Source organism: Corapipo altera, unplaced genomic scaffold (genome assembly GCF_003945725.1).
Source record: "Corapipo altera isolate COAL_440 unplaced genomic scaffold, ASM394572v1 94, whole genome shotgun sequence".
NCBI lineage: Eukaryota > Metazoa > Chordata > Aves > Passeriformes > Pipridae > Corapipo > Corapipo altera.
The window spans coordinates 1739240-1751568 of NW_020884950.1; the positions used below are offsets into that span (position 1 = coordinate 1739240).

Below are 12329 nucleotides of genomic sequence, written 5' to 3' on the forward strand. Positions count from 1 at the left end.
GCTAAGCTGGGATCTGTAAAACTGCAGTCTAACAATTCCACCACTTGTTCTAATTTAGTGAGGGGTGAGAATTAACAGATGGTGTCATTATCAAAAGCTGTTCAAGTGTTGAAACAACATAAATTCCACAAATACAGAAAAACAAATACAAACTGCAGTAATTTTTCCAATATCTGTTGAATTATAATCATGCTTTGCATTTATATAGTGCTTTTTTAATCCACAGCTTTTGAAGTACTTCCAAATAATAACTAAAACTCAGCCTGGATCCGTGAGAGAGGAGAGCATAATATTACCTGCTCTACTGAAGTTGAAGGTGTGGTGCTGAGTGTTAAAGACTCACATTGGAGACCTGGACAGGGACTCTGGCTTCTTCTCCTGGCTCTGCTACTGCTCCAGCTGAATGGTGTTGGGTAAGTGATTTCATTTCTCTGTACTTGAATTTCTCTGTTTCTAAACATGGAATGGTAATGTTTTGCCTCCTTTGGGAAATGTTTTGTTTCCAGCAGATGAAAAGTGCTATGTTGTAAGATGTGGGTGTTGTTGTTATCATCATCATTGCAACTATTAAAGAACAGATGCTGAGGGTGCTAAATGAGAAATACTTGATTTAGGTTTTCAGAGGGGCTGAGAACATCAGGGCTCTGACTGAAGTCCCTCTAAAAGCCTGATTTTTAAGTGTCCCAGGGTGAACACTAAAACAAAAGTAAAGTGTTTTTTTTTTTCCTCTCCTTGATAATAATTAAAACTTCTCAGGATCTTTACATTCTAGCTTTCTGCGTATTCCATCTTTATAGTATACCAGTGTGTTGCTTTTCTCTTGCTTGTGCTGCTGTAGGTGTTAGAGGGGTCCTGCAATTAAATTCAGTAAGTAATTTTACTGAGGAAACAGATTTGAAGATTGGAACTCACTGTCTGCTTTAGGACTTTTTTATGAGATCATGGTTTAGGATTAAAAAAACAGATATAGGGGAGATAATCTCTGTTGGTAAGATGCGTTTTAAGACTGCACAGCAATAGTAGTGGATTTTATGAAAAAGATCAGTCTGTGATCATTGCATTTCAGAGTTGCGTGTTTCAGAATATAATATTTATGCTGTTGATAATATTTATATTTTGGTTGGCCCAAAGGGTCCAGTGGTCCTTTGTGGTTAAATGTTTTGAGGATCTGAATTTTCATAATAAATAAGAGTGAGGATGGAGGAGATAGAGAATGAAAAAAAGAGAGTGGGGGGGAAAAAAGCCCAAACAGCATTTTGGGAGGGGAGGATCTCAGTTTAATCATGGTGAGTTCTATCCCATAAAACAAAGTTCATGTATTTAATATTCCCTTACTTTAAAGACTGCATTCATATGAGTACAGTATCAGAAGGCACCCTTTGCATAATTTGCTAGATTTGTGTTGGGGATTTGTTCTCCATTCCTTTGGGCAAATATCATTATACAGCTGATATCCATGCGTTTTGAAATCTTTCCTTCTCAAAAGAAGTCAGCAATGTTTGAGTGTCTTCCCAGGAGCAATCCCTGGCCTGTGGCAACCCCTGAACACCACCTGGCCCTTGGTAAGGAAGGAGCCAATCTACCCAGGCAAGAGCTGTGCCAGAAAGCGCCACTATGACAACAGAAAAAGGGCAGTGCTGGGGCCTACCATAAACCTAGACTGTAGCTGGTGGTCATGTCCTATAACCCATCTGAAATCCCTCTGAAAGGCTGGAGTCTGTCCTAGTTTCTAGTTGTGTCCAGGATGAATGTATTGCAAGTATACATTCTTTTTAAAGATGCGTCATTTCACACAGATGTCTTATAAACTTTTGCATTCAAGTTGCATTGTGTGCTGAAAGACATCTTCTCCTGCCAGAAGGTTCCACTGGTGGCCTGATGATGGGGAAGCAGTGGCAAGGAGGTGGCATGAGCCAGGGGTGTTGCACTGCCCTGTGGGGTCCTACATGGACAAATCTGGTAGGGACTTAGTCCTGAGACTCAAAATTCTTTCGTCTCCCTTTATACACCAGAATGGTGCTTATTTATTTATTCCTTTGGTCTTGGTCAAGATGAAAAGAAGAATAAAAAAGGAGTATTTGAGAATTTCCTAGCTTTGACAGCATTTGAGGCTTTACAAATGTGGGCTTCAGCTGTGCTTGATGGAAATTACTGCGAACTGGCACACCAGCCTGGAAGCCAGCACAACACAACCACAAGTTTGGCAACAAATTACTGCTGCCAGATGCCTCTACTGTTCCTTTAGCTTTCTATGGATTTGGGGCACTTTGGTTTTCTTTTTTTTTTTCTTTTCTTTTCTTTTTTTCTTTTTGTTTTGTTTTGTTTTGTTGTTGGAAATACTCTCAAAGTAGAACTCAGAGTTTTGGGTTGTCTAGCCAAAGTTCAGCTGTCCTTTTGCATCTCTGCCAAACTTCCTGTTTTCAGCAAAACCAATTTATTATCTTGCTGTTTCTTTAGACCTGAAAAGATTTGCAAGCACAAATAAACTTCTGGTGGTTTTTTGTTTTCTTTTTCATGGCCTTTCAAAGAACAAATTCACTTGCTTCCTCTCAATTATGTGGTCTATGCTAGCAAAGAAAAGTATTTAACCTTTGGGCCACTAGCAAGGTTCAGAAAATGTTTTAATTGTGCAAAACTTCTGCACTCTGAACTTTTAAGGGACAGAATTATTTTTTTGTATGCTAGAAATCTGTTTTCATGTGGTTGGACAATAGCATCACTTGGTCACGTGCATGTTAAGGGAATTTAGAGTGAGTTAAAACTGGAAATATTTACTCCTAAAAATTTCCTAAGCCTTTCCTAAAGGCTTACTATTGACAATCCATGACTACAATGTCACAAAATTGAAAAATCTATGACAGGTAGGCAGTAAGCCTCCCTCTAACTTATCAAATCAGATCTGTAAGTAAGAAATTAGGCAGCAAAGTTATCCCTTGTCTTCCTGAAGGGAAAGCAAGATGTTGCAAACCCAAGCTCTGTTGCAAAGAAATTGTAGAAGAATCTCCCCTTTAAAAATGAAACATATGTAAGTTATCCAAACAGGAAAAAAAATAATATCTGTGTCTTTCATCCCCCAAAGCCACTGTAGCATAAGGGAGCTTAACAAAAGCATGTTTGTAAAATTGACTTTGGCAGGAGAAGGTTTGCAGGGTAGGAGGTGGTATCTTGGCATTAGGCAGCTCTATCTCTGTGTGCCTTAAAAAATTATTACCCATTACCTGTGACTGTTGGGAAGATGTTGAAGTTTATTTTTTTGGTGTTTTACTTCAAAGGATTTGCAAATTCTTTGAAGGTGACTTAACAGCTATTAAATGATACTGAGGGAGGGGAAAAAAAAATCGAAAGCTTTCCAAAAAGAAGTTTAAAGGATGTGTTTAATATTAGTGTTGGAAATGTGCTATAAATCCTCAAAGTTTATGTGTGTCACCATTTTGGAGATGGCATTTATCACAGCAAAGGGAGAAGGAACAATTTACAGAGGGAAGGATCTTTTAGGAGTTTTATATGTTCCTCCCTGTGTCATAGGAAAAAAAAAAAAAAAGACATTTGAACAGAAGCCCTCAGCTACACAAAAATCCTTTAACAGTTGTAATGTCCAGGCTGTATGACAGTAGGATACTGCTGCTATTTTCCTTAAGGAAAATTATACTATTAGCAATTTTTCAGCAGTTTGCTGTCTTTCATAAAGTAATTATAAAATAACAAGAATCTCTCGGTGTCAAGTAATAGCAAGAAGTGAAAAAAGTAATTCAATATGTAGAAACCCCCTCCAAAGTTTGAATAGTAAAAGTAAAAATGCTAATGCTTTGAATGGGATTCTTCTATTGATATTTTCTATTCTAGTTCTATTAATTAATTCGTGTAGGAAGTTCTAAAAAGTGCCTGGAAGAGAAATGCACCTGTGGTTTATTAGTTGGAAATGTGTTTCTCTGGAGTCAGTTTAAGATTCCTGCTCCTTTAAAAACACAAGCCAGGAGTTTTGTCAAGAACCTGTGTTCATCCTTTCAGAAGTGAAAGCATTTAAAGGCACATGGGAAATAATTTTTGATACCAATAGCTTCAAAGAGGTTAACAGCGTTTAGTGTCCTTGGCTTTCAGCTTAATTTGTTAAATTAAGCTGCCTCTGAAATTTACAGCAAAATTATTGTTCTCTGGGGAAATAATTACTATTCCTCTTTCTGGAGGGTGTGTGTGCTTATGTTTGTCAGCAGAGGAATTCAAATTGATGAGTTTAAAGGAAGTCTTTCATTCAGTAACACCGAGTCGGTATCCTAACAAGAAGGGGATGCTGATCTATTGATTCTTGACTAACAGGGTGGTGCCCTATTGATGGGAAATTCTGCTTTGATACAGTTTTCCTACTGGTAAAACTAGACTGACCCATAAGAGTTTGTAAACGAAAGAGTGTTGGTGAGTCTGGGCTTCCTCTTCATTTTCATCTTGCCACAAGGTAATGATGGGATTTTGGCTTTCATGGCTATTGGTTGGTGGTCATCAAGAAAGAAAGAGGTGTTTAGCACCTATCAGGGCTGAACCTATAGTAAACACCTTGATTTTGGGTGTCCTAAACTAAACCATTTCCCAAGAGAAGGGATTTAATTAATGTGTGTACCTTGCAGGGGCTTTGGCAGAGGAAAATAAGCGTTAGGAAGGTTCTGGCAGAGTAACTGCCTGCCTGGCCTGATACTGCACTGACCCTTCAGGTGAACGATTTTGGTGGGATACTGGAATAGATGTGCATCCCATCCCTGCCCAAGTCTCATCTAAACCAGGCCCTGTGTCAATACAGAGGTTTGGGACTGGAACAGTCTTCCAGCTTTACAGGAACATGAGTGGGTTTTTTCAGACTTGTGGGGACAGGCACTTACTGGGGAATGTGGGATGTTGCCCAGAACCTCCAAAACTGGAGCTGAGTGTTTCGGTGGATGCCACATCTCTTGTGTGTTTTTTAATGGACATAATCCTGGCCAAATACAATACCAGCATGCAAAGTTTTCTGCAATATACTGTAAAAGGAACAGTAGCGTTCCTTTATATGTACACTGCTTTTAAAGTAGTGTTCCATAGTGTTCCATCATCTGAATTACTTGGTAATACCATGTTTTCCTCCTCCTGAACCATGCAGCACATCGTGGTTTTGGCTGAGGAAACTTTTCCTGGAATATTTTGAAGTCTCAGTTCAGAAGTAGGAAGCCAAACTGGGGGCTTTTTTAGGTCTCCTCTAGGTAAATTTATCAGTGCAACTGAGAGCCAGTTGGATTTTAATGATTGTCTGCTGCAACAATACATCTTGCATTGCATGGAGGAAGGGGAAAGGAAAGGGTGGCAGTGGCTCAATTCAGCTCCTGGATTCCTTGTCAGCTACAAGAAGCAGAAGAATAAAGTTTTGTCATATCCACTAGTGGCTACAACTGACAGAAGCTGGAGCTTCCAAAGCTTATAATAAATAAATGAGAAGCACAGACTGTGCTGTGCTGCCTTTTGGGACACAGCACAGCCCTTTGACAGGTGCTGCCTGCCTAGTGTTCCCCTGGAGAAGGTGAGGACCAGGATGGTATCTCCAATAGCTTGGAGGCTGGCTTGGCTCTTGACTCAAAACAGTGTTAGACACACGTAAATGACTGTTTATGTTTGGCTCTTTTTTTTTTTTTTCAGCGCTTAACCAGTGTTCCTAGTGAATCTGAGGAACTGCCTATAAAAGTTTCTACATCTGTTTCCTTCCTTAGGCTTTTCAGTTGTTGCTTATATCCCAGTCATGGCAGAGGAGAAACACTGCATTTCTTTATTCAGTGTGTCTGGAACCTATCCTGAATTTTTGAAGTGCCTCACAAATTTTTAAAACAAGCTATTAACAAACACTATATGCACTTTTGTATTTTGGGTCATCTGTTTTTCCTGGAACTGATTTTCAATTAAAAACCTTTTTCCTACAGAAAGTCAAACACCTTGGCACATCAGCAGAAACCTGCAACTCCCTGAAAGTGCTCCATCCCAAGGCTGATGGAAGTTACCTTGCAGTGGTCTGTGGATCTAACTCTGGGAAAAGATGAAATACACTGTGTGTAATCTAAGCTTTCAGCAAGTAGGACTGGAAGAGCATTTCACAATCAAGGGACCTTTAGGAGATCCTAGGTTTTCCTGTCTTTGCCAAGTTTAATCATTTGGGTAACATGCTTTCCACTCCAGCTACCTACTTTAGACTGCAAAATTTCAGCTGAAGCAATCCCAAAAAATAGGGTTGGTAGGGTGGAGCAGTGCAGGGAGGAGGCTGGAACAACAGTATATTACAATAGGGGATGGAAAAAATAAGGGCAACCCCCCCAATTCTAGTGATCTGTTCTTTAAAACTGCATGGCACACCCATGCTTTGGAGCAGAGGCATGAAAGCTGGCAACCAACAGGCTTTTGTTTCAAGGATATGCCTTTTCCAGTTTTTGTCAAAATCCACACAAATTTGGCAAGGCTGTCAGGCTTTTAAGGGGCTCAGTTCATGTATATTCATCAGCAAGGAGTTGGATTTCAGTGGTGCATAAGTCTCTGCCCAAAGAGAGCCTGTCCCATACCCAGGATGGGAGCACTGCAGAGTGGAAGGTGGAGATACACATTTCATGTGCTGCCCGTTTCCTCGGAGGCTTTTAGAGGATGGCAAACCCTTGTGCTGGGAAGCCTACACTTCTGTGTTAGTTTATTTTTACCAAAGCATCTTCAGGGCTCTCTGATTTGAATGTAGATGAGAGGAGTGGCAGGGAAGGCAACCTGAGAGCAGAAACCTGGTGTTTGGTTGGAAAGGTGAAGGACTAGGAAGGTGGGAGAGGAGTGGAGAGACAATGAGCCCTGGTGAGGACTTGACAAAGGGCCAAGGCATTGGACTCTGGCCAAAAGGACAGGGAATGAGGTCAGGAGATGAGGCTGGAGTATGGAGGAGCAGGGCTGTGAATTAATGAACACAGGTTTGAAGGAGTGAGTGAGCTGTGGAGGAGAATAGAGGCAAGAGCTGGGCTGAAGTAGGTGAAGCTTCTGTTATTCTCTCACTGTAAACTTAATCTGTGCTCGTTCCAGGGTAAATGGGTTAAACAAAAATAACAAGCACCAGGATCACGTTCCTTTTCCTGTGTCAGCACGCAGTCTTCAGGAATGGGGATGTAAGTTATTTGGCCAGGTTCTCAGCAGGTGAGACACAGTATGACTTTATCAATAGCTCCATACTGATTTATATAGATAGCCTGGCCCTGTGAACATCTTCCCACCTCTGTTATTTCCTAACATGGCTCGCACATTTAAAGGTAATAAAGATGTGGTCTGGTACTCTCAGACCTGCTGGGAGTCTGAGGTTACTTATTAGTAGCCAAGAGGAGAATTTGTCTCTTCCTCTGTAAATTATCTTCATTTTACTCTGTTTTAAAATGCATCACTTGAAAGTCTAAAATATTTGACAGTCGGTAAATGTATTCAAACTACTGCAACATTTAGCAATGGTCAAATATCTAGCTATACATTATGTACTGTCACATATATTTAATGTATGTGCAAAAATGTCACCAGACAGAATAGTTATGTGGAAAATATTATAATAAATGTAAAAGTTGTCATAATCTACTGATGAAAATGACCCTAATTTATTTGAACCACTGACATGAGTATATATATCTTTACTCTGACTTTTTATTCTATAATTTTAATAAATAACTTAGTTTTTGTACTTGTTTCCATCTTGTGCAATGTCCTGGGATGAGGTGGAAGTTGGAATACAGAAAAAAATCAAGCGGAAATTAGTAGGTACCTTTTATTTTCTAAGTACAGTGAAGTAAAGTTTGAATGTGTTTTAATATTCTTGGATATTTAAATGCCCTGGGGCATCTTGTATTTAGGAGGCAAATTTTTTTTTATTAGTTTCTTTGTGTATTTTCTGAGTTTTTTTCCCTGTTTTGTATAAACTTCAAAGGTAATTTTTTTACTTGTGACTTTCTATGAAATCCTGGAAAATGTTCATAAGGTCAAATGAGTTGTTTTGATGTGGTGTTTGGATGTTCATTCTCTCATTGTTTTTGAAGTAAATAAGGCTATGTTAACATAAAACCACATAACAAATTGGCTGCATTAGCTAGCTAGTAGACTGAAAGAGAGGATAGATCTTAATTCTTTTTTTTATTATTGATTTCTCTAGTCCACATTTGACTCCAGATTGGTATGACGTTGTCCAGGGATAAAATCCATCAAATTTCCAAATATTCTCACAACTACTGTGGGGCTCACATAGGTAGGCATTGGGTATTAAAATATAAGATACCAGTGGATCTTTCTGAATGGGAGTGAGACTCATAGTACTAGTACTAAAGTAACAGCTTTATTTTCTTCTATCATTTCTCATCCTACAAGATTTAACCACCTTACTAATGTGCTCTACGATGTTCTGTAACAAATATTAATATCAGCATTATTACAGTGTCAGCATTTCTCTAGTGTTAGCAGATATATTGTTTTCATTATATAAATCTAGTCCCCACACTCCCTGCTTTCCAGTTTAATTAATCCTCTGTCACACCAACGCTGCCAAGAAACCTGTGGCTATTTATAGAATGGTATCACATTTTAATATGCAAAAGATAAATATGACTTGGAATGTTGCAAACTGTGCTACAAGTGGGATTTAAAAGTAAAAAATTAATTTGACTCAATAGTAGAAGCTATAGGTTGCCTTTAATGCTTTTTACTCTGTGAAACATGTTAACTGTCATCAAGCAGATGGCAGGTTAGTTTTAATTTTGAGTTTTTGACCTTCAATTCTCTTAGAAGAGATGTTGTGTGTTGATGGGCTGTGCTCAAACAGGGGAAGATAACTTCAAGTTATCTGTTTGTGCTCTGTGCAGCAAGAGCTCAAAACACAGTGATCAGGTGCCAAAACTTCTCTGTAAATAAATTTTTTTTTGGAAAACAGTTTTCATTTAGATGGATAAGTCTTCACTGGTGAGTAGCTACATTTTCCAAGACCTGCCATGCAGCAGGAAGGGAAATAACCCTACATCTCCTCAAAGGTGCCCAAAGATTCATGACTCTGGCTGTTTGCATCAACCCTCTGCAAATAAATGTCTCAATGGTGAAAGAGAGGCTTCAAAGAAAACTCTATCAACCTCAAAATATTGGGCAGAAACAGCTTACACGTTACAAGTTTGGAAACTTGCATTCATGCCAAAACAGTAATGTTTTTTGGTAGTACTGCTTCAGGTCATAAGTCTAGAGGCTAAAGGCACCGGGAACTGGCCAGGGCTTGTACGGGAGGTGTCTTTAGTCCTTCTTTGCATCCCCAAATCCAAGGTGTGACATTCTCCTAGAAAACGTTATGTTGAGTCTTCTGCAGCTTGGTGTGTTTAGCCTTATCTTGAATAATTCCGCTCTTTATAGTTTCTGCAGCTTTAGTCCAGAAATTACTTCTCTGTATTTCCTCCAAACTTTTTTTTTTTCTGGGATTGATGGTACGTTTGCCAACTTCAGTGTCTCTGCCACCAGGTGAATATAAATGGTAGAGTTATAGTACCAGTAAGTGGTGTTTTCATAGTCTGGTATTTGATTTCCTTTAGAATTCTTTGGGGAAGCAGAAATGAAAACTGATGTGGTCACTTGGCTACTGTGCCTTTAAGAATTGAGAAATTTGGAGGCTTTGTGCAGATGATAAAGTGTTGAATTTTTTTTTTCCTGTAGTCTTACTCTACAAAGGCCACGGGGACTCTTAAAACAAAATTAATTTTTCCTCAGTATACCAGTACATTGCAAAAACCTTTGCAAACATTGATTTTAAAACAAGTGATTGAGTATTTGCATATGCAAAATAATAAAAAAAAAATCAATTGCATTCCTAAGAACAAATATATGCCAGTAATTCTGTTGAAAAAAGTGCTTGTGGCACACTTTCTCTTCATTTTTCTGTTTAATACCCCAGCTGTTTTACTGGTCTACATTTTTCTTCAAAATACTGAAAGTGAGAAAACAATGTTTCTACATAAAAGGTTGAAACTATTTTTGATTTAACTCAAAGGCATTCGGGAGCAAGCAAATGCTGTCAAGTATCTTCAGCCAGTAGATTTCAGTTTGTATTTAATACTTGCATAACTTAAACATTAGCCAAGAGAATTTTTAAGCTTTTTTTTTTCCTTTAATTTTGCTTAAAAAAAGTAAAAAATACTCCTCCTGGACTGAGATCTTGTATCTCAAGTTTCAGACCGAAGTAAACTTTTACAGCCGAGTTGTAAAATAGCAGTTTATGAGACAAACTCTGCCAAAACTTTAACTATAACTGTGCCAATGTGCCATTATAATAATCCAACAATAATCATGGTCCATTATATTAAATCACTCGCACAGACAAAGGCTGCTAACCTTTCCAAGTGGGAAAAAATGTTCCTTTCAAATCAGGGATAAATTCCAACTGAGAAGACCAAATGCTCCAGCCTTTAAGTAGTGAATACATTTACTTCTCCCCAGGGCTCAAATAACCCAACATTTGGTAAATGTTTAACAAGGACGAATTCTCCCTCCCATTTGCCCTTTTCTCATATACACTAGATTAACAAATTTAGCTTAACAAGATGATCTGTGTTACCCCCTGGTATCCCTCAGTTGGATCCTTCCTCCTGTTATTGGCGTATCATCCCAGTCCATTTGTTTGATAAGAGGACCCAAGGTAATTAGCTGTGTGGCAGAAACAGTGTCTTCCACCAGCCCCACCTCTTGCACCGGCCAGTCTCCCACAAACACAAGAAGGTGCTTTTACTGTTGCTCTTGTCTTTTTGCACATGCCTTTTTTTTTTTTTTTTTTTTTTTTTTTTAAGGGGATCTCCTTTTTGTAGCATTTTACAGAGGAGATTAAGTGAGCATGGCATGTAACTCTTGACTCCCGTTATGCCTCCCCTGCAGCATGTCAGGAGCTAAATCAAAGCCTCTGCAGGAATTCACAAAGCCAGCTTAGAAATCTCATATTTAGTCCTGGGTAAATGAACATTGTTGAGGGCAGAATAACCGTAGGCACTCTGACACATTCAGGGGGTGGTGGTGGGCTGTGCCTGTGTCAGCTCCATGGAGTCACGGATTCCTCTGTTAGCCTCTTCTATTTTCAGCTGGGTTTTGCCACATTCAGATGCCCTGTTGTTGTTTCATGTTGCATCTGGCAAGCTGGATGGATGAAAAAACTATAGGAGCAGGCTCACACTGATGAGCAGGTTTCAGATTTGGAGAAAGTTTCCCTGTGGTGTTTTTTGGTTGGTTTTTTTTTTTTGTTTGTTTGTTTTTTTTTGTGGATTTGTTTTGTTTTTTTTTCTTTAGCTTGTGAAATGATTGGGCTTATGCTGTGAAAGGAATTTGGTACTCTCCTGTTTTTCCTGGGAATGTATTAGCAACTTCAGAGCTGCCAACTTTGCCGTGAGACATTCATGAAGGTTAATGCCTGCAAGGGCTAGGAGGAGAGCAGAGTTAGGATGAGAAGGACCTAAAGCCCATATTGGTGATCTGAAGTGAACTGAGCAACTGCATTTAATTCCAGAACTAGAGCCTTTACCTGCACTTAACACTTGAACAGTGGTGGTGACAGCTGGCAAAAGTCTCTAATGCTTTTAACGGCTGTCAGTGTCACTGATGAATAAAGCACCTTCCCGTGACTGAACTGGAGGAAGGACATCTGTTTTTGAAACCTGGCTAGAGGATTGTCCTGCACATACGTGTTACTGTGTGAGCCATTATTGCCACCACCTTGGTTTGTGGTTTTCCCTCTGATCCAAAAGTGAAATCCTGGTTGGAAGTCAGACAGTGCCATTGGTGTGCTGGAGGAGACCTAAGGCAGGAGCAGTGTGATGCTGCTCAGTGTGCACTTCAGCATCCCAGCATTCCTCTGTGAGCCACTGAATTTCATCACTTCTCCAGCACTGAGGGCTCCACGCTTGATAGTGCTCAGTGACTTAAATATCCTTGTCAAAAGAGCCCTTGGATGAGCTCAGGATTGTGGCGATGACAAGGAGTGTGGTGATCAGCTTTCCTGTGGGGATGGACCCTGCTGTTTGGGTTGGTGGATCCCCAGCTGAGAATCAAGCCATTGTCATTCCAGTTGGCTTTTTCCCTGGTTTCTGACCAGCTAACCTTCTGGAGGCATTTGTTTTGGACTTGCTCTTGTCATTCCTGTCTCTGAGACCTCAAATTGGGTGATGGCGATGTCAGACTTTAGTCAGCCTGGCCATTGAAGCTGACAGTGAACATAACTTGTTTTTTGTGTGATAAACATCACCAAGGGCTCAATGCTGAGCTGCTCACTGTAGCAGACAGGGATTGTGCCATCATCTCTGTGGGAG

At 39.6% G+C, this 12329-nt stretch overlaps 1 protein-coding gene across 1 annotated transcript in view; it reads left to right on the top strand.

Moving 5' to 3' along the window:
• The first annotated feature begins 350 nt into the window (after positions 1-350).
• Positions 351-12329, top strand: part of MEIS1 (Meis homeobox 1) — a 208871-nt gene continuing 196892 nt past the window's right edge. Inside the window, exon 1 of the mRNA XM_027663026.1 lies at positions 351-413. The gene's annotated coding sequence lies outside the window, so the exon portion shown is untranslated. The remainder of the gene's footprint in view (positions 414-12329) is intronic.